This window comes from Carlito syrichta, unplaced genomic scaffold (genome assembly GCF_000164805.1).
Source record: "Carlito syrichta isolate Samal-C Ts95f unplaced genomic scaffold, Tarsius_syrichta-2.0.1 Scaffold301527, whole genome shotgun sequence".
NCBI lineage: Eukaryota > Metazoa > Chordata > Mammalia > Primates > Tarsiidae > Carlito > Carlito syrichta.
In genome coordinates, this window is record NW_007245623.1 from 504685 (window position 1) to 525774 (window position 21090).

Below are 21090 nucleotides of genomic sequence, written 5' to 3' on the forward strand. Positions count from 1 at the left end.
AAGATGACAGTATAGCTATAGCTATATATAGTTATAATCTTATCTTCCACTCAATCTGTAGGAGTAAAATTATTACCTACTTTACAGGGATTATAAAATTGAAACTTAAAATAATAAGTATGAGACCTAAAATTGCCCAGCTACTTAATTTAAATACAAGACTTCAACTCAAATCTACATTTTTTTCTAAATCTCTTCACTTAATTACTATGCTGCCTTTTAAAGAATACCTTTTCCAGTTCATGTTGGAATTTTTACCTGAGCCTTCCTAGCAGCAGTTATACTTATCATGCACTCTGCCAGTTTCAACAATTTGCTGCTCATGGCCACATAATGTTTAGCCATGGCCTATTAAGTACATATCAAATCCTTCAGTACCAAAAATGGAAATTCATTTAAACAAGCAACTGAGCTTTATTGTTATTTTATTATTGTCTAACACTCCTCTACAAAACCTTTTCTTTAAATCAATAAGGAAAATATCACATTAGATATCTTCAGAGTATATGAAAAAACCTGAACTTTAGAGAGAATTTAACTACAGGGGATAGATAAAGACTGTTTCTGTAATGATATCTTTTCCTTTGCTGGAAAAATCTTTTCCTGGAATGTGCCAGAATGCCACATTTAGCTTGAAGTTTGGACTTGTAGGAATAATGCAAAGAAGATGTGTTGGTTATATCTACAGGAATTATACAGTGTGCCACTCAACCTGAAAGTTTTGAAGAGTAAACTTCTGAACAGGGCATGTGCAAAATACATGTACACTGGGACAGTTCTTGGAAAATAAAGATAATTGATTATGTGTTGTTTCATCTCCATGTAAGTGTGCAGTGTTTAAAACATTTTCTAATATTTTTGGATTTTTTCTGGCAAATCAAGGACATAGCTTGCCACTGGAAGCTACTTATTAGAAGCCCTCATATTCCTCAAAATGAGAGACTGATTTGCTCAAAATGCAAGAAAAATTTGTGGTGGAAGTTTGGGTCCTATGTGATGGAAAATAAAACTTATATTTGCAGATGAGACATTCTCTCCCTGCAAAGTAAAAACCATCAGTAAGGTTATTTTCTCTACTTATTTCATGGTCTGAGCTGCTAGGTTGTTAAAGTTTAACAAAATACAAAAGGCAAAAGTACTTTCTCCTCTTCCTCGATTTTCCCATGGATACAAACGCTGTGCTCTTTCTCTCTAAAACCGGGCACCTTAATATATTTCATATATTATTAGCCTTTCAAAACAAGGCCTACCTTTATACAGCTCCCTTATTACTTTTGCGTACATTTTAAAAATAAAGATCTCTTGGCATTATATACCATACCAATTTTCTTTCTCAAAATGGAGAAAAAAACTCCTTAGGGACCTCGTTTTATTAATAATTTATGTTTACCCACTAGGGGTATTAAGCATGTGTCAATGAATGCTATTGAATGAATAAATTAATTATTTGTTGAAATTGAAAGAGACTAGAGCTATTGAATAGTCAGCATTATCAGCATAGGTATCATGAGGCAAATCCACACCCAGAATACTCTCATCCTCATTATAGTATTTCCCAAATCATTTTATATTGGGGGGGAAATCTATATTTGAAATGCCTAAATTGAAGTGTGTTTTAAAAAAACTCAATCTTACTGACCCATAACATCTTCTGAGACCTAAATGGGTGGATCAATGTATTTTATGGAAGCACATGAACAGCTGTCCACAATAGTTTCTACTGACTACATTTGATTCTAACACATGATGTTCTGACCCTATCATCTGGATCCATCTGTGAGAATGGCAGGGAGCCTTCAAGTGGGGTGGCAAATCACAGGCCATCTGCAGTCTGGCATAGGTAGAAGAAGGGTGAGTGGAGTGGAGTGGAGTTGGCAGAATGCTGTTCCTGTTGCTAGCAAGTCAAGTCCTTCATAACAGCAGTTTGGCCATCTCTCAAATTTGCTTTTGCTTCATTCATGGGCAATAAGAGCCAGAGACAAAAAAAATTAAAAAATTGTAAAATCTGGAAAAAGATAACTTAGAGTAAAAACTTGTAAAGTTGAACAGATTGGGGTCCAGAGAGAACTGAAGTATTTATTTATTACTCATAATTCACAGAAACCTCTATCTCTTTACTTTTACTATGTGGCAACTCCCCAGAAGGTAGAGATTATCTGTTTTATTTAAGGAAGTATCTCAGAATCTAGAATAATGCCTGAAATATAGTAGGCATTTATTCAATGTGTGTGAATAAATCTCCACGATTTCTTTTGTAGAAGTCAGTGTAACATTTTTTACTAACCAGAAGTCAGAGTCAAACATATATGATTCTGAATGCTGCATTTCCTGTACCTTACATTAATTCAGTGATAGTTGGATATTGATAGAATGGAGAAGGAACAAAATCCTGGATGTATGGAGTAAATTCACATTTTGCCATGCCATGTGAGGAAGAAAAGGAGGAAGGAAGGAAATAAGAAAGGGGAAGAGAAGCAAAAGGGGATGAAGGGAAGTGGGAAGGGATGAGGATGCAAAGATGAAAGAAAAGGAGAGAAAAACAAAGAAGGAAGAAAAAAGGGAAGAAAGAAGATGAGATAAAAATGAGATTGATAAGAAAGACAGACAGAGTTCAATAAAACCTATGAAAAGAAATTCAACATCAGTGATTAAAGAATGAAAATTAAAAGCACAATGTGGAGAGGTCAAGAAGATGGCAGCCGAGACAGTTGGACTAGGCGATTCCCGATGCCAGTGAGTGAGCGTATGGAAAATTTTGTGTACACGCTGGTGAGCGGGTGGGTGTGTGAGTGGCTGATTGAGTGAGGGCTAGGGAGCTGGCAGCCAGGGCTCTCATGGTGCAGCGGTTGGGCTTGGACCATAATGATTCATGGAACGCAGAAGCCCAGCACCACTTCTTCTTTTCTTTTATTTTCTTTCTATAAAAATCAACTAACCCTCCCCGGGAAGAAAATGCTGGAAAAGACTGTCTAAGTGGGGGCTTGGAAGCAAGTGACCAGATCCCTGGTGCAACAGCTGGCACTGCAGCTTCTCTGCTTGCCTCTGCTCTTTCCAGGTCACTGATGCCCAGCGCCATTATGTTTTTTTTAAAAACGGACAAAAGTGGAGTGGAGAAAATATTACCCCAGGCCCTCCCTCACCAGGGCAGCAGGAGAGAGACTGACGGATCCTGGCTTTGCCTCACCACTTCAGTGCCTGGCGGGGCACTGGCAGCAGGGGCTGCGGAGGGAATACAGAGGCAAAGTCCCACGGAAGAGGACAAGAGAGGTACCCCGCCACCATCTTGAAGGTGGGGCAGGAAAGTTCTCTGACTCACTCACCACGGAGCAATAGACCCCATCTCTGTGACTGGCAGATCAACTACTCAGGGATTAATCGAGATACAGAGGAAATATCCTGAAAACACAAACTTCGGAGGAACCTGACTCACCCCGTACCCTGATCCAGTCATGGGAGAAAGTGTGTGGCCAGACAACGTCGAGCAAGAACTCCAAAGAGATCAGTGCTGAGTTCACGGCTGACCTGAACCCCTTCCACCCTAGCAATCCTCTGAATGTCAGACCCACACAACTGGACCAGAGTGTGAGCGACAAACCCAGGCAGCGTCTGGAGTCAGTCACAGTAGGAGAACTGCATTCCAGGACAGGCCTGGCTGGGGCACACCCTTGCAAGTACATACCTGGGGAAGAGACAATCCCAGACCCCCCCACCAGAGGAGATCTCCCTGACCATATGAGAGTGGGGGCGGGGAGAGGACTGCAGCCCCACCCACCTCCATTAGCCCTCCTCCTTCCCTGCTTTGAGCACTGAAGAGAGAGGGAAAGAGGTGGCTCTGCAGGAGACCCGATTAGAGGAACAATTACAGAGCTTGCCACAAGTGGGCAGGCTTTTTTAAAATTTCAATTCTCTCTCTTTTTTTTAATATCTCAAAAATCCCTCAGATCATTTATTTCAAGTACTCCTTTTCCCAGTTTCCAACTCATGAATAAAGATATTTTATTAATTCTACTTCAGAAAACTCTTGCAAGTTGTTTTATTTACAATGCCAACTTTTAAAATATCAATAAAGTTAACGGACAATAAATTAGGCAGACATTGTTTTACAAAAAAAAAGAGGGAAAGCCCAAAATGCCACTTTCTATAGAGAACCCACAGAAGTTTGATTCAGAGTAAAGAAAAAATAAACTTTTGATCATACTAGAAGAAACTCAGCCATAGACTTGGAATCTGTACTCAAACTACACATGCAATGAGGACAACATTCTGCTAATACAACTGATTTGTTGCTGCATTTGTCTACTGTTTGTCTAATATTAACAATTATAAAAGAGCAGTGCAACTAGTATGTGAAACAATCCTTACAATGTTACAGTGTCAGGCACAGCATTTCACTTCTCTTCACACCACTGGATCTCTTTGCATACGTGGGCTTCCTCTTCTTCAGTAAAGTCACTTTTGATATTGAGGATCTTGCGAATTTCCTCAGGAGCTTCCCCCTTGATCATATTGGCAACAGTCTTGCATGTAACATCAAGCAAATCTTTGATGTCTAAGTAGTTTGCAGCCAGAATAAGTTCAAAAAGTGTTCCTTGATCAACTTTCAGGAATTCTTGGTCCCAAACGGGGATATCATATTTGCTTTCCTTTGTTCTCACCATCCTCAGGAGGAGGAGGGTCATCTTTGTGGTGAGTACAGCACTGAATGACCTTTTTTAAAATTGCTACATTGACATGTGGGAGAGAAACTGCGTCATCATTTCCTTCATCATCTATTCCCAAATCTTCCAACATGGTCTTGATCATCACATCAACTTCACATCATGTTTGGCAATGCCCACATCAGCTTCAAATATCCCTCCACAGAACTCTGCAATTTAATTGAAGGCATGGTGCAAGGTCTTAGGGAGATAGCCTGTGGAGGCTGACGAGAGTGGGGTAGCATCTACACAGCAGGACAGTGGAGAAAAAGTCACTCAAATTTCTTTTTTTTTTTGAGTTGGAGTCGCAATCTGTCACCCAGGCTGGAGGGCAGTGGCACGCTCCCGGTCACTGCAGCCTCAACCTGCTGGGCTCCTGCAATCCTTCTGCCTCACCCTTCTAAGTAGCCGGAACTACAGGCACGTACTACCATGCCTGGCTATAATTTTCAATTCTTAAAAAATTTTAAACAATTTTTTTGACTGTTTGCTAGTTTATCTATTTTTAAAATATTTGTTCTTTGTGCATGACATGTATGTGAGTGTTTGATCTGCTCCCCCCCAAATATTTTTTCTTTATTTTTCTGTTTCTTTCTTCTTTTATTTGTCATTCTCTGTTTATGTGTGTATGTGAATGACTGAGTGTTCATCTTTCAATTTTGCAGTTGTTGGTTTGTTTATGTTCTTTGTTCTTCTGGGTTTTTTATTTTCATTTTTTATAGTTTAAGTTGTGTGTCAATATATGTTTGAGGATTCAACTTGAATTCCATTTTGTTTTTTTTCCTCTGGTCTTTCTGTTTTACTTCTCTATTCACTTTATGCTAGGCATGTGTGTGTGTTTAGTTTTCTTGGGTTTTTTTGGTTGTTGTTTGTTTTGTTTCACTTTGTTATTATTCCAGTTTGTTTAGGGGTTTGTATGTATATCTGTGTGTGTGTGTGTGTGTGTGTGTGTGTGTGTGTGTGTTCAACTGGTTCTTGCACTGGTTTCTGCTTTGCATCGCCATATAGAATGGTGGTGGGAGTGGGTCTCAGGAAACGTGTACCACAATAAGTGAACATTGTAATTTACATGTTGTTTCTGAATCTTAGCGCCCCTTCCCCTACTTTATTCAAATTTCAAAAACTACAAGAGAGAGCAAAGTTTCCCATCCATTGTCCTATTTCAAAACAGAACAAATTCAAAGCCTGGATCAGGGAATAAGAAAGGACTGAGCAAACATCAGAAGGAAAAACCTCTCCCACTGACACTGAATAGCAGAACTAAAGAGAAAAACAAGAGATCTGTCACAAATGAGGAAAAACCAAAGGCAGACCTCAGCCAATTTCAAGGGTACCAAAGACAAATTTTCTGAAAAATCAGATGATGATGCCCAAACAATGGAAGTCACTAAGGACTAGTCCCAAAATATGACAGGGATTGAAAAATGGATGGAAAGAGTGAATAAGACTCAAGAAAGACAAGATGCAACACTGAAAGAACTTGTAACAGAGATTTTGGCAATAAAAAATTTCAACCAGGGAATAAATAATAAGATGACAAGCATGGAAAACAGAATAAATCTAGCTGAAGAAAGAATCTCAGAACCTGAAGACCAGAACATGAAATTAACCCAATCTGTAAAAAATATAGAAAGAAGACTCTGAAAGAAAGGACAAATCTTACAAGAGATGTGAAGTTAAATCAAGAGGCCCAACCCATGCCTGATTGGTATCGCAGAAGAAGAAAGGGAAATGGAGAACAACTTGGAGCAAGTATTCCAGGAGGTAAACAAAGAAAACTAACCCATATCACCAGAGATATGACCAACCAAGCACAAGAGATACAGCAAATTCCCACAAGACATCAAAAGAGAAGACCAATCCCTAGGCATATACTAATTCACCAAAACAAAGTAGGCACAAAAAAAAATATTCCTAAAGTCACCAAGAGAGACTACCTAACAGGGAAAACCAATCAGAATAGCAGCAGACCTATCAGCAGAAACACTACAAGCAAGAAGGGACTGGAACTTATATTCAAAGTCCTCAAAGATAAACAATTTCAACCAAGAATTTCATATCCAGTCAAGCCTAACTTCACCAGTGATGGAGAATTAAAATCGTTCTCAGACATCCAATCCCTAAGAGATTTGCAGCTTCCAGACCAACTCTACAGGAGACACTTAGAAATTCATTAAGCACAGAAGAAGGAAAAAAAAAAAAAAAGAGTGACCACACACTGCCAAGAGAACAACAGAGCACAGAATCAAAAGAGAATACAGCACAACAAGAAACTTGAAAACACACATATACATTAACCCCAAAGCCAAAAGAAAACAAGCAAACGCAGAAAAAACTTTTTATTTATTTATATTTTTAAAATTTTTATATTAAAATTGTGGGGTGCAATTCAAGGTTATGTATACAAATATTCATTGTGCAGGTACCCCTGTTGATGAGGTATGCCCCCCCTTCCCCAGGCAGCTATTGACTACTGTCAATTCCACCCCACCCCCACAGTTTTCCACTACTGTCAATCCTTTTCTCATAGTATTACAGTAGTTGATCGACCTTCCATATGACCCTACAATCTCCCTACTGGAAATATACCTGAAAGAACTCAAATCACTCTATAAAAAAGATACCTGCACATGTATGTTTATTGCAGCATTGTTCACAATAGCAAGAACATGGAACCAACCATGCTGCCCATCAAAAAAGGTCTGGATAAAAAAAAATGTGGTACATATACAAAATGGAATATTACACTGCCATAAAGAAGGACAAAATCATGAATTTTGCAGCAATCGGAATGGAAAAAACTTTATAAGAACCTCATAACAGCAAAAAAAGATCACATTTCAATAATAAGCCTGAATGTAAATGGACTAAATGCATCACTGAAAAGACACATAATGGCAAACTGAACAAGAAACCATGGCCCAATTATTTGCTGCATCCAGGAGACTCATCTCACTACAAGAGACGTACACAGACTCAAAGTTAAATGATGGAAAATGAGTCTCCAGGCAAATGGATCAGAAAGAAGGCAGGAGTTAAGAGCTTAATATCAGGAAAAAACAACCTTTAAGCTATCAAAAACTTTAAAAGGTGCAAAAGTACACTATGTAATGATAAAAGGTTCAAATCATCAACAAGAAATATCAAACTTATATGCACCCAACACAAAAGCACCAGCATTTATTAAACAACTACTAAGTAACTAAAAAAAGATATTGACTTTAACACTATTATAGCAGGGGACTTGAAAACCCCACTAACAGCCCTAGATAGATCAGAGAGGAAAAAAAATCAACATGGAGATCTAGAACCTAAACTTGACGATCAACCAAATGGACTTAACAGATACCTACAGGCTATCTCACCCAACAGCCACAGACTATACATTCTACTCATCACCATTTGGAACGAACTCCAAGATCAATCATATCCTTGGCCATCAATCAAGCATAAATAAATTCCATAATGTTCAAATTTTGCTGTACACACACTTAGACCACAGTGAAATAAAAATAAATATCAACACCAACAACATTTCCTCAAAACACCCAAAGACACGGACATTAAACAGCATGATGATTTAACAACTACTGGGTCAACACTGAAATCAAAGCAGAAATTAAAAGATTCCCAGAAACAAATGAAAATGAGAAAAATCTTAGCAAAACCTCTGGGAAGCCTTGAAATCCATTCTAAGAGGGGAATTTATATCCCTATGAGCACACATCAAGAAAATGGAAAGATAACAAATGGAGAGCCTAACAAATCACCTAAGGTAGCTGGAAAGAGAAGACCACCAAAACTCAAACTTTAACAGAAGAATCCAAATCACCAAAATAAGAACCCAAATATGGGACATAAAACACAAAAATATCATAGAAAACATCAGCTAAACAAAAAGCTGGTTCTTTGAAAGAATTAACAAGATTGATGGACCCCTAGCCAGAGTGATCACGCAAAAGAGAGAAAAAGCCCAATAAACACAATCAGAAATACAAAAGATGAAATCACCACTGACCCTGACAAAATACAAAATATTATCAGAGATTACTATGTATACTGATGGAATCAAACTTGATAACCTAAATGAAATGGAGGACTTTTTGAAATCACACAGACTCCCCAGGTTGAAACAGGAAGACACTAAAAAGACCAATATAACCCAGGAATTTGACTCTGTCATACGAAAACTACCTGCAAAAAAAGCCCTGGACAGGATGACTTTCCAGCAAAATTCTACAAAAGGTACAAGAAGTAGATGACACCAATCCTTATGAAAGTATTCCAGGCAATTGAGAAAGATGGAATTCCCCCAAAATCAGTTAAAAGCTAACTTCACTCTGATCTCCAAACTGTTAAAGATGCAACCTAGAAGAGAAGTACAGACCAATATCCCTTATGAACATAGATGCAAAAATCCTCAACAAGATTCTCATAAATCAGATACAAAAATACATCTCAAAAATCATCCACCATGATCAAGTAGGCTTCATCCCCAAGATGCAGGACTGGTTCAACATTTGCAAAGCCATAAATGTAATTAAATTCACCAAATGATGTAAAAACAAGAACCACTTGATTATATCAATAGATACAGAAAAAGCTTTTCATAATCCAGCATCCCTTCTTGATAAACACCCGCAAACATCTAGGTATAGAAGGAACATACCTCAAAATAGGAAGTGTCATCTATGATAAACCCACCGCTTTCATATTGCTAAATGGAGAGAAACTGGAAACATTTCCCCTAAAAACTGGAATAAGACAAGTCTACCCACTCTCACCCCTTTTGTTCTACATTTGTGTTGGATGTCCTAGCTTGGGCAATTAGACAAGAGAAGGAATCCGGTGTTTCCAAGTAGGAAAAGAGGAAGTCAAGTTATCCCTCTTTGCTGATGATATGATCCTAAAACATGAAAATTCAAGAGAATCTGTCAAATACCTGCTTGCACTGATGAAGGACTTTGGCAAAGTCTTGGGGTACCAAATAAATGTGAAAAAGACAGTTGCATTCCTGCACACCAACAACCAGCAGGCAAAGACCTACATTAAAAGCACAATCCCATTCACAATAGCCACACAAAAAAATGAAATACTTCAGCATCTTCCTAACCAGAGAAGTGAAAGACGTTTACAATGAGAACTACAAACACTGCTCAAAGCAATCCAAGAAGACATAATCAAATGAAAAAATATGACATGCTCATGGATAGGAAAAATCAACATTGTTAAAATGTCCATCCTACCAAAGACAATTTACATATTCAACGCAATACCCATTAAGTTACCAACACCATTCTTCTCAGATGGTAATGGCAATACAGAAATTCATATGGAAACATAAATGACCACGGAGAGCCAAAACAATCTTTAGTGAAAGAATCAAAGCAGGAGGAATCACACTTCCAGACTTCAAACTTTACTATAAGACTACAAGTAATCAAAACAGCCTGGTATTTGTACAAGGACAGGAACATAGACCAATGGAACAGGATAGAGATTCTAGAAGCAAAGCCTCAGTTTCTCTACCAACTCATCTGTGACAAAGCCTCCAACAACAACCACTGGGGAGAGGAGAAGCTATTCAGTAAATGGTGCTGGGAAAACTGGCTGATCACATGCAAAAGATTGAAACAGGACACCTATCACCATACACAAAAATTATCTCTAAATGGATCAAAGACCTAAGCATAAAACCTCAAAATATAAGAATCTTTGAAAATGGAGGAGACACCCTTACGGAAATTGGAACTGGTAAGCAATTCCTATTCAGAACCATAAATGCCCATACCTTAAGAAATAAGATAGACAAGTGGGACCTCATCAAACTAATGAGCTTCTGCAAAGCAAAAGAAACCATTAAGAGAGCAGGGGGTCAGTTCACAGAATGGGAAAAAAAATTGCCAACTATATCTGACAAAGTTGTAACATCTAGGATTTACAAGGAACTCAAAGTCACTGAAAGGATAAAACCAAACAGCCCCATTAAAAAGTGGGAAAAAAACATGAATAGACAGTTCTCAAAAGAAGATATTCAGGCCAACAACAGACACATGAAAAAGTGTTCAACCTCACTCATCTTCAGAGAAATGCAAATCAAAACCACATTGAGATTCCCCCTAAACCCAGTAAGAATGGCCATCATTAATAAAAAAAAAAACAACATCAAATGCTGGCAAGGATGCTGAGAAAAAGAAATGTTTCTACACTGCTAGTGGGAATGCAAACTAGTGCAACCTCTTTGGAATACAGTGTAGGGGTTTCTGAAAGAACAAACAATTGACCTTCCATACGACCCAGCAATTCTCCTATTGGGAATAAACCTGGAGAAACTCATCATTCTACAAAAAGATAACTGCACACGTATGTTTGTTGTAGTTTTATTCATAATAGCAAAAACATGGAACCGACCATATTGCTCAGTGAAGCTGGACTGGATAAAAAAAGTGTAGTACTTATACACAATGAAATATTATGTAGCCATAAAGAAGGACAAACATATCAACTTTGCAGCACCTTGGATGGATTTGGAGTCCATCATACTCAGTGATCTATCACAGAGAGAAAGAATGGAGTATCATATGTTTCACTCATAAGCGCAACTTGAACAATTATAATACTGTAAGTAAGTGTTTGACAGTTGTGGGAAACAATCAAGGGACAGGGGGTGTGATTGGCAGTTGAGGGAAACTGCCAGGGAGGGAGGGGAATGCCTCATCAACAAGGGTACCTGCATAATCTACATTTGTAAACCTAACCCTGAATTGTACCCCACATCTTTACAATAATAATAAAAAAAAACCACAATGAGATGCGAAAGTATACTTATTAGGATGGTTATTATTAAAGAACCAAAAATACCCCAGAAAATTACAAGTGTTGTTGAGGATATGAAGAAATTAAAGCCCTTGTGTCCTGAAGGTAGAAGTGTAAAATGGTGGAGCCACTGTAGAAAATAGTTTGGTAATCCCTCAGAAAGTTTAACATGGAATTATCATATGATCCAGTAGTTTCACTTCTAAGTATATATGCAAACGAATTGACAGCAAATATTTAAACAGATAGTAGTATACCAATGTAAATAACATTATTCACAAAAACAAAAAAGGTGGAAATAATTCAAATGTTCATCAGCAGATGAATAGATAAACAAAATATGATATATAGATATAACGGGATATTATTCAACCTTAAAAAGGACTAAAATTCGGATAGAGGCTACAACATGATTGAATCTTGAAAACATTATGCTAAGTGAAATAAATCAGACACAAAAGAACATATCGAATGATTACTTTTTTAGGTAACTAGAATAGTCAAATTATTACAGATGGAAAGTAGAATAAAGGTGACTAGGAGCTACAAGGTGTTTCAAAGGGAGAAGTAAATGGGACGCTATTGTTTAACAGGTATTGGGTTTAGAGTTTCTGTTTGATATAATCAAGAGTTTCTGGAAATGCAAAGTGGTGATGTTGTAGAACATTGTTAATGTAATTGATACCACTAAATTACACACTTAAACATAGTTAAAATGAGCTGGGCACAGTGGCTCTTGCCTGTAATCCCAGGATTTTGGCAGGCTAGGCAAAAGGATCACTTGAGTCCAGGAGCTCAAGACCAGTCTGGACAAAATAGTGAGAACTTGTCTCTACAAAAGTAATACTAAGAAATAAAAAAAAAAAATTATCCAGTATTGGTGCATATTTGTAATTCCAACTACTCAGGAGACTGAGGCAGGAGGATCGCCTGAGCCCAGGAGGTCAAGAATGTAGTGAGCCATGATTGTGATTGCACTGCAGCCTGGATGACAGAGTGAGACCCTTGACTCAAAAAAAAATGGGTAGGGGGTTAAAATGGTTAGTTAGTTTTATGTTCTGTGTATTTTGCCATAATAGAAAGAGCTAATATAGAAGACAACTCAACAAATAGAAAGAAAAAAATGTAATGGGTAATGCTTTGTTACCTACCCAGTCATCATTCCCTCATTTTCTCACATTTCTCAGATTTTCCATTGCATGAGAAATTAAGATGATTTCATTCAACCTGCAACCAATAACAGTTTTAGTATCATTAACTTGCTCCGGCCACAGATTTTTTTTCTTTCCCAGTTATGGTAAAGTTTAGAAATGTTTGCTGGCATGTATAAGAAACAAATCTCTACTCTTCACCTGTGTGAGTGGGGAAGTACATTAAGTCTCTGTTGACAGGCAATTTACAATTACAAAGAAATCATCCTGAGACTGAATCTAGCACATGGAGAAGAGTATGCCTTGAAGGGGGAAAAAGATCTCAGAATGAAATGAAGCTGGCATCTTGACTGAAAAAATATCTGAGCTCCTATATAATCTTAGATTTATTTTAACAGTTCGATATGATTTTCAATTTTTTTAACCAAAAAACATATTAGAAAATTAGAAATATAAAATGAAGCTTTCCTTACACTTTCTTTTCTCATTCATAATTTTTTAAATGTTTCAGAAAAAAATCAGATCTTCACAAATATATTCTCTAGTACTATAAAGTCCATAATTCTTTGAGTCATTCTGTCAGGTCTAAATTATCCTCTTTTTGTCTCAGAGAATATTGATATACTTGTACAAAGAGAAATTTATGAAATGGGACTGGTTAGTAATAGAATTGCTTGATAACAGCTCCATGATCCTGAGATGAACATTTTCATCATTAGATTATCTCCATTTGAAATAAAGATTTTGTATTTCCTTAACCAACTCAAGGACCAGTCTAGATTGAACTCCTCTAATTTCAGCAGAGAAATGCAAAGGGCAAATAATGGAATGTCCCTGACTTTCGTGGAAATACCAACTAAGGGGGTGCATAGGTGATCTCTCCAAGTGTATACAGAATTACAAAGAACAGACCAAGCTTCCTTCCTTCCTTCCTTCCTTCCTTCCTTCCTTCCTTCCTTCCTTCCTTCCTTCCTTCCTTCCTTCCTTTCTTTCTTTCTTTCTTTCTTTCTTTCTTTCTTTCTTTCTTTCTTTGTAGGAGTCTCACTCTGTCGCCCAGACTGGAGTGCAGTGGCGTTCCCGGCCACCGCAGCCTCTCCTGCTGGGCTCCAGCGATCCTTCCGCCTCAGCCTTCCCAGTAGCTGGAACTGCAGGCGCGCACGCTACCACGCCTAGCTAATTTTTTGATTTATTGTAGAGATGAGGTCTCGCCAAGTTGCCCAGGTGGGTCTCGAACCCTCGGGCTCAGGCAATCCATTCACCTCAGCCTCCCAAAGGCATGGGATTACAGGCTGAACCACTGAGCCCAGTTATAAGTTTTCTTTCTTAATAACAGTGTTAGAATAAAAATACAAAACAAAACAGAAAAACAACACTGGCATAAAGCTTCCTTGTGCATGAACTTCAATCTCGTTCTCACCTTCTAAAACACATGGTATTTTTGTTTCTCAACTTATAATACATGAAAAATAGCATTAACTTAATATACTGCACATATACATAAACTCATACATACATAAACAGATATATAACATAAACTGTATGCATACATAAATTAAACCTTCTCCCTTCAAGATCTATTCTGAGAATAAAATTATCAAAGAAGAATGCAGATAGAAGAAAAATCTATATGGTTATCCCACAATTTGTCTATTTGGAGAAATCTTGGGAGACACTACATTTTATATTTTCAAGAGAATTATATCAGATTAACTTTTATAGGAGAAGATCATCCAAATGTAAGTATGACTATCATGATAAATAGCAATGTTGTCTTTACACATAAGTACAATAATGTCACTTCCCACTTGAAGTCACTTCCAAAGAACAGGAGCATTCTGCTCATCCAAAAATACCTTCTTAATGGCCAACTATTGGGTAGAATATCCAGAGAAGGACATACATTTTAATTCACCATTATGGAATCCTTAAACTATAAATAGATATGTATTAGAAGATTGATATTATATTATTTACTGAAATTTGTATTTAAGAAAAATAGGGCCAGAAGTCTTCCTGAGAATAGGTTTTAATTGTGGGAGCCTTATTGGAAGAGAAAATCAAATGGCCATTTCAATCAGACAATCTTCAATTTGGTACTGACTTTGGTATCTTATGCACTTGTTAACTCAGAAGTCATTTAATCTTTCTGAGTTCTGAAGGTTTTGCCAGAATTGGATAAAAGCTAAAACACCTAGGAGAATCCATTGCATCTAATACTCAATATCTATTCAGCATGACTTTGAGGACCTAAAGAGAAGAAAGGAAATAACACAAGAAATGAGAGTACAGATGACAAAAGAGACTGGGGATATGCAGAAAGAAGGAATAGACACACTGGATGGTACATTCCATTTATTTCCCATCATTAGCAGAGCCCAAATGAAGCATGGAGCCCACAGTGAGTCTGCAAAATCATGCCAGCCCTGTATCCTTCAGCTGAAGGAAAGTTTGTTTGATTAAATCTCATTTATTCAGTTTTATTTTCCTGCTAGAATAATAAAATCAATTATCTCTGTCATTTTAATTTTTAGTTGGTGGCCAATATTAGGAATTTGATGAGGTGGACCCCAAGTGTTAATTGAGGAAAATGTCATTAAGAGACACCAATGGACCTGGGGTTTCCATTGTGATATCAGAAAGCAGTACAAGAATCAATTTTCCAAGAAATGGAAGGTAAGTTGTTATCCAAGAGTTGATTAGAATGTGTCAATACCTAAATTCAGAGCAAAGCACACGCTTTAATTCATTATCAAATCAAACTAATTCAAGGGCAAGTAGATATTCACCAGTTCCTCTAAAAATATTAATAACAACAAAAAAATCAACAACAGCAACACACACAATGGATTCTAAACTATTTGTACATACTAGATAGTAGACTAGTGGTCAAGTTTGGATGCAGACTCAAGTAAAGTACAACATCCACCACTTGCTATCTTTTTAATCTAGAGAAAGCTGCTGAACTTTTCTAACCTTTAATGAATTCATCCAAAAACTGGAGGCAATTTTATAAATAAAATTATTTTTGAGAAATGTAGTTTAATAATGTAGCATACGAACTAACACATATCAAGTGCTCAATAACTGTTATTTTTTTACTTGCATATTAGTGCTGAACACTGAAGATAAGCATAAATATAAAGACATGTTCTATGCCCTTAAACAAACCACCATTCCTTTTTAAGTTCAGGGTCTTACCTATGCAACAGCTATTAATAAAAGGTTAATTCATTCTTATACATTGTTATACTTAAATTAATTTAAAGCAAATATAGAAATGTCTCACTGCTTCATACTAACTTTGAAAAATGAAATGTTCTTCTAAAGTTGACATTTTATTTATAAAAATACACAAAGGAAATGTGTTTAAAATTAACATTCTAAGACTTCATTTTTACTTGCTGAATAGCTTGACAATTATCATTGTTTCTTGAGAAGCATGATTACCCCCAAGTTTTTCATACATTTAAACAGATAGCATTGTCATAAAATCAGAGAACAACCTCAGTCAAGGGTATGAAGATAAAAGATCTCTTGTGGGAGAAGAGATTATTGAGTGGTGTTCCTGGCTGTATAATTGTATGTTTTAACATTAAAAAATGTGTCCCTCAACTTTATGTTTGCTAGGTACAATCAATTATAAAAAAATATTGAGTTACATTCATTTAGAAAAAAAAATAAACAAATGGATGAGGGAAAGAAAAAAAAATCTTCTGACCAGTATTGTTGGAGACTACATATGTAATGAGAAATGAAATAAAGAAAAGTCCAGCTGAAGTATTTAACAAAAAATAGTTTGGACAGGCAAGGAAAGCATACCAGATCAGAATAGCTATCTTGTTTTAGATAGCATTACTTTGTTTTTGTGAAAAAGATAAGTGATCATTGAAAAACTTAAAAAATTTTAAAAAGTTAAAAAATGAGTTACAAATACATAATCTAATTAAAATAACTGCATACACCAACACTTTGAACATTATTTCAGACATTTATCTGTACTCGATCTCCATGGAGATGTAGACATATAATTTTAAACACAGAGGACTACACTATATGTGTTGTTTGGTTATGTGTTTTTGTTTGTTTTAATAATAGTCATTATGGACAGGTATTTTAGTTAGCAAATATGGTTTTATATTATAATATTAATAGGATTGCATTTCATTATATTTATATTTTCTAATTTATATGTAAAATTTCTTTCAAGAAAGCATGGCCCATTTTGAATTTTCTGTTTATTATAAATCATACTAATTGAACATGTATACACCTCACTGCACTTGTATGATTATTTCCTTGAGTCAAATAGCCATCAGTCTCTAATCAGTTACCTAGATTCTAAATTCAGGTTAAATTTCATTCACTCCCCAGTCCTTTCTCAACTTCAAACTTCTAAGTATAAAAATAGAAAGAGGCTGAAACAGTAATAACTTGAAAGTGATTGTTAAGTAACACAATAAAGGTGTAAAAATATAAATTCACCTTCCATAGTCATTTAAGAGGCATCAGAGAAGCTAGATTATAATCTCTTTTCAATTGCTGGCATTTTAATGAAATATATTGGATAAAGTCTTATAGCTATGTTTTTTTTAAATGGGAAGACTAAAACCTAGAGATGAAGAACCTTTCTCTAAATTATGTAGCCAGTCGGTGTCAAAGCCTCTGGTTCAAGTCAGACTTCAAGTCTCTGATAAAGGGCTGAGATCATCAACCAAATTGCTGATTAAATAAAAGTCATAAAATGCTAAATGAATGTCAAATGACATTACAATTCAAAGGGGGCATGGGCAAGCAATTTAAAGACATTTTGCTAAGTGAAATAAGTCAGGTGTAGAAAGAAAAATACCATGTGATCTCAAATATGTGGAATTTAAAACATTCATACTCACAGAAATATAGAGTAAAATGGTGGTTATCATGGCTGGGTTGGGAGGCATGGTAGAGATAGGGAGTTGCTGATTAAAGGTAACAAAATGTTGGTTAGACAGAAGAAAAAAATCTTTGAGATATATTTGCACAGCAGGGTAAATATAGTCAATAATATTGTGCATTTTAAAATAGCAGAGAGAGTGAATTTCAAATCTCTCACCACAAAAATGTTAACTGAGGTGATAAATATGTTAATCAACTTAAATTAACTTTCCACATTTTATACATATATCCAAAACAGCATATTGTATCTTATTAATATATACAACTATGATTTGTCAATGAAAGTAATATTAATAAAAAGACAAATGATGATCCAAATAAAAATATAAATAGAAATAAAATGAAAGAAGTTATGTAAATCAAATTATGTAAATGTGTGTGTGTGTTAATCAAAGAAAATCAGTGCCACATACCATTTTTGAGTTATAAAGTGTTCAAAATCATATTACTTAAAAACATCTACATGGTGTCTTGGTCACTGGACAAGGGAATATGTACTTGGTAATACTTTTCAAATGACTAAACATGTCCATATCAATGTTTCCAAATATTGAAATTATCTTTAAGATATATTCATAAATGCATGTAAAAAATGAAAAAATCTAATTTTTTTTCCCTTAGAAACAAGTTTATTTTCTGCCAGCCTTATTTCCGTGTTGCTTAAGAGCTTAAGACCACTCAGTGGTTGTCCCTACCCATTCAGTGGCCTGAGCAGTGGGAGCTGCAGAAGAGTCTTCTGTGGCAGGCTGAGCGCTCCAGGTCAGTAGGAAACCGCTGAATTGGCACAGAGGGCATCTGCACACCTTCAGACCAGTCTGCAACCTCAGGCTGAGTAGCAGTGAACTCAGGAGCTGGAGCAGTCCATTCACCCTGAAATTCTTCTTTGGTCACAGCTTTTTCAGCAGCAGCCTGTTCTTCCTTTTCAACCTCTTCAGGATCTCTGTAGAAGTATAGAGTAAGGCATAACCTCCCACGGTGTTCACAGGAGATGTTCACAGAAATTCACGCTTGCGCAGAACTTCCCGAGCCAGCATCCACATCAGACCCACTGAGTGAGCTCCCTTATTGTTGCAGGGGATAGCAATGTCCACATAGTGTGGAGGACAGTCTGTGTTACACAGAGCAATGGTGGGCAGGTTAACATAAGATGCCTCTGTGAGATGCTGGTGGTCAGCCCAGGGATAAGTAACCACCAGCAAATGGGGCTCCCGGAAGGCTGCCTGGATCTGGTTGGTGAAGGTTCCAGGAGTGAAGCGGCCAGCAATAGGAGTGGCTCCAGTGCAGCAGCAAACTTCAACATAGCCCGCTGGCCAGTATTCCTGGAAGATATAACACTGACATCAGCAGGGCTTTCAATGGCAACAATGGCATGAGCTGCAAGCAGAAGCTTCTCCCCGGTTGGTGCCACCTAAGTGGGTGCCTGCTGCAAAGAATATGAGGACATCCTCCTCCTTCATTTGCAGGACGTCAAGGGCTCCAGACATTGTGAAAGTTTCCCTTTAAGTTACAACGGGAATTGAGAACAATGCAGTATGGACCCATCTGCGGGTACCGCGGAAAGGCAAAAAAAATTCAAATTTTTATAACAGGTCATTGACTAAAATATTGAGGATCAAACAATATGTTTCATTAAAAATTGAGATTATAAAATGTTTATTGCCATCAGTTAATATTTGATAGTGAGTAAAATTTAAAAACTCATAGAGGTAGTTTGACTCCAATTTTGTAAAATATACCTATATTCAATCCAGCAAACATATTTGCACACTGAAAATATGTGTACTTTAAAATTGTTTAAATTATTTTCCCAATTTTCTAAATTTCTGCAATATATTTATATAGGTATAATTAGAAAAATAACTGATACTTTTTTTCAGCTCTATTGACAGGAGTGAAGGCTAGAGGGCAGAATCATTTCTATCTAGTATAATCATTCTATACTAGATGTAACAACATTCACTTCATCTAAATTTAAGTATTCTCAAGTCTGAGTCATAGTAAAAGAAGTTGCCAATGTTGGTCTATTTCTTTACACATATATCCTTAGTATTTCAAAGGATGATTCCTTTCTGATATTGTGCTATGTATCAATAACATCAAACAGAATTGTTTAATGTAAAGTGGATGACCACATTCTTTAAGATACTACCTCAAATGAGATCAACTAAAATCTATGGGTGGTAAAAAAAGGTCTGCCCCATCCAGGTCTCTAACCCATAGTATCTTGGTGATTTTATCCTTATTCTGCTGCATGAATGTCTATTTATTTATTTTTTCCCTAGACCATCCCTCAAGGTGGAGCTGGGTAGTCTTTGAGTTATAGCTCTCATAATTATCATCAGAGGTAAGATGTCCCTGAAAATGATAGTGTGAAACATGTACCATTTAATATGAATCAGGACCTCAGATATATATTGATGAACTCCAAATGAAGTCTTGATTCTTCTCAGTCTTCTATTTCAGGAACTGGACAATTTCAGTCTGTCTCCTTACATTATCTGTTACTCAATAAGATTTTGATTTGCTATTCAGTTTTATTTAGTCTTTCAAACTAATCCTAATGCTTTTCCTTTAGTAGAATCAATTCTCATTGAGAACAGCATATATATGTATATATGTGTATATATGTGTATGTATATGTATGTATGTGTGTATGTGTGTGTACATATGAATGTATATACAAAGCAGTGGTTCCATGTTTTTGCTATTGTGACTAATGCAGCAATAAGCATGTATGTATTGCAGGTATTTTATTATTGAGTGTTTTGAGTGTCTCTGGGTATATTCCCAGAAGGGGGATTGCTGGGTCATATAGAACACTGTTTTCCACGATGGAATTAGAAACTATAATAGTCAGTGACTTATCACTGACAAAGATCTGAGTACCACATGTACGTACTCATAAGTGGATCTTGAACATGTACCATAATACCATAAAAAGGGATTGGCAGTAGTGCAACACTGTTGGGTTGGGGCACGTAACAATAATAAGAGTATCCACACTTTACATGTATGATGATCACATGTGTACTTAACCCTCATTTGTACCCTACATTTTAAAAATCAAACAATTATAAATAAACAAATAAATAAATATTAGGCCTCCCTCTCAAAAACAAAGAAAAAACAGCAACAACAGCGATTTAAGGAGTTAGATCATGGTTCTCATCACTGTCCTCACCATCAATCTATTTCATTGTGCAATTTTAACTCCTAACATTGCATAGATAACTTTGCCAATGAAGCTTGCTGGAATAGGAAGTCCTCACAGTCGGCTGCTTGGTAGCATCCCAAAGAAATTCCTATCCTCTCACCTAATTGACATTTACTACTACTTCACACTGACAGCAGACACTGTGAGAAGAATTAAGGACTGGAACCCAATGAAGAATTATAAGGAGACTGACATATGAACATGACAAACATAATGGAACATTCAGGCATTATCTCAATACAATGGTACACTGGAAAGTCAAGGTTTGTTTAATGAAAAT

General features: G+C 36.5%; 2 pseudogenes; both read right to left on the reverse strand.

Annotated features, from left to right (window-relative positions):
• Positions 1-4388: 4388 nt before the first annotated feature.
• On the reverse strand, positions 4389-4888 carry LOC103257073 (annotated as a pseudogene).
• Positions 4889-18264: 13376 nt separating this feature from the next.
• LOC103257074 lies at positions 18265-19080 on the reverse strand (annotated as a pseudogene).
• Between the last annotated feature and the right edge of the window lie 2010 nt (positions 19081-21090).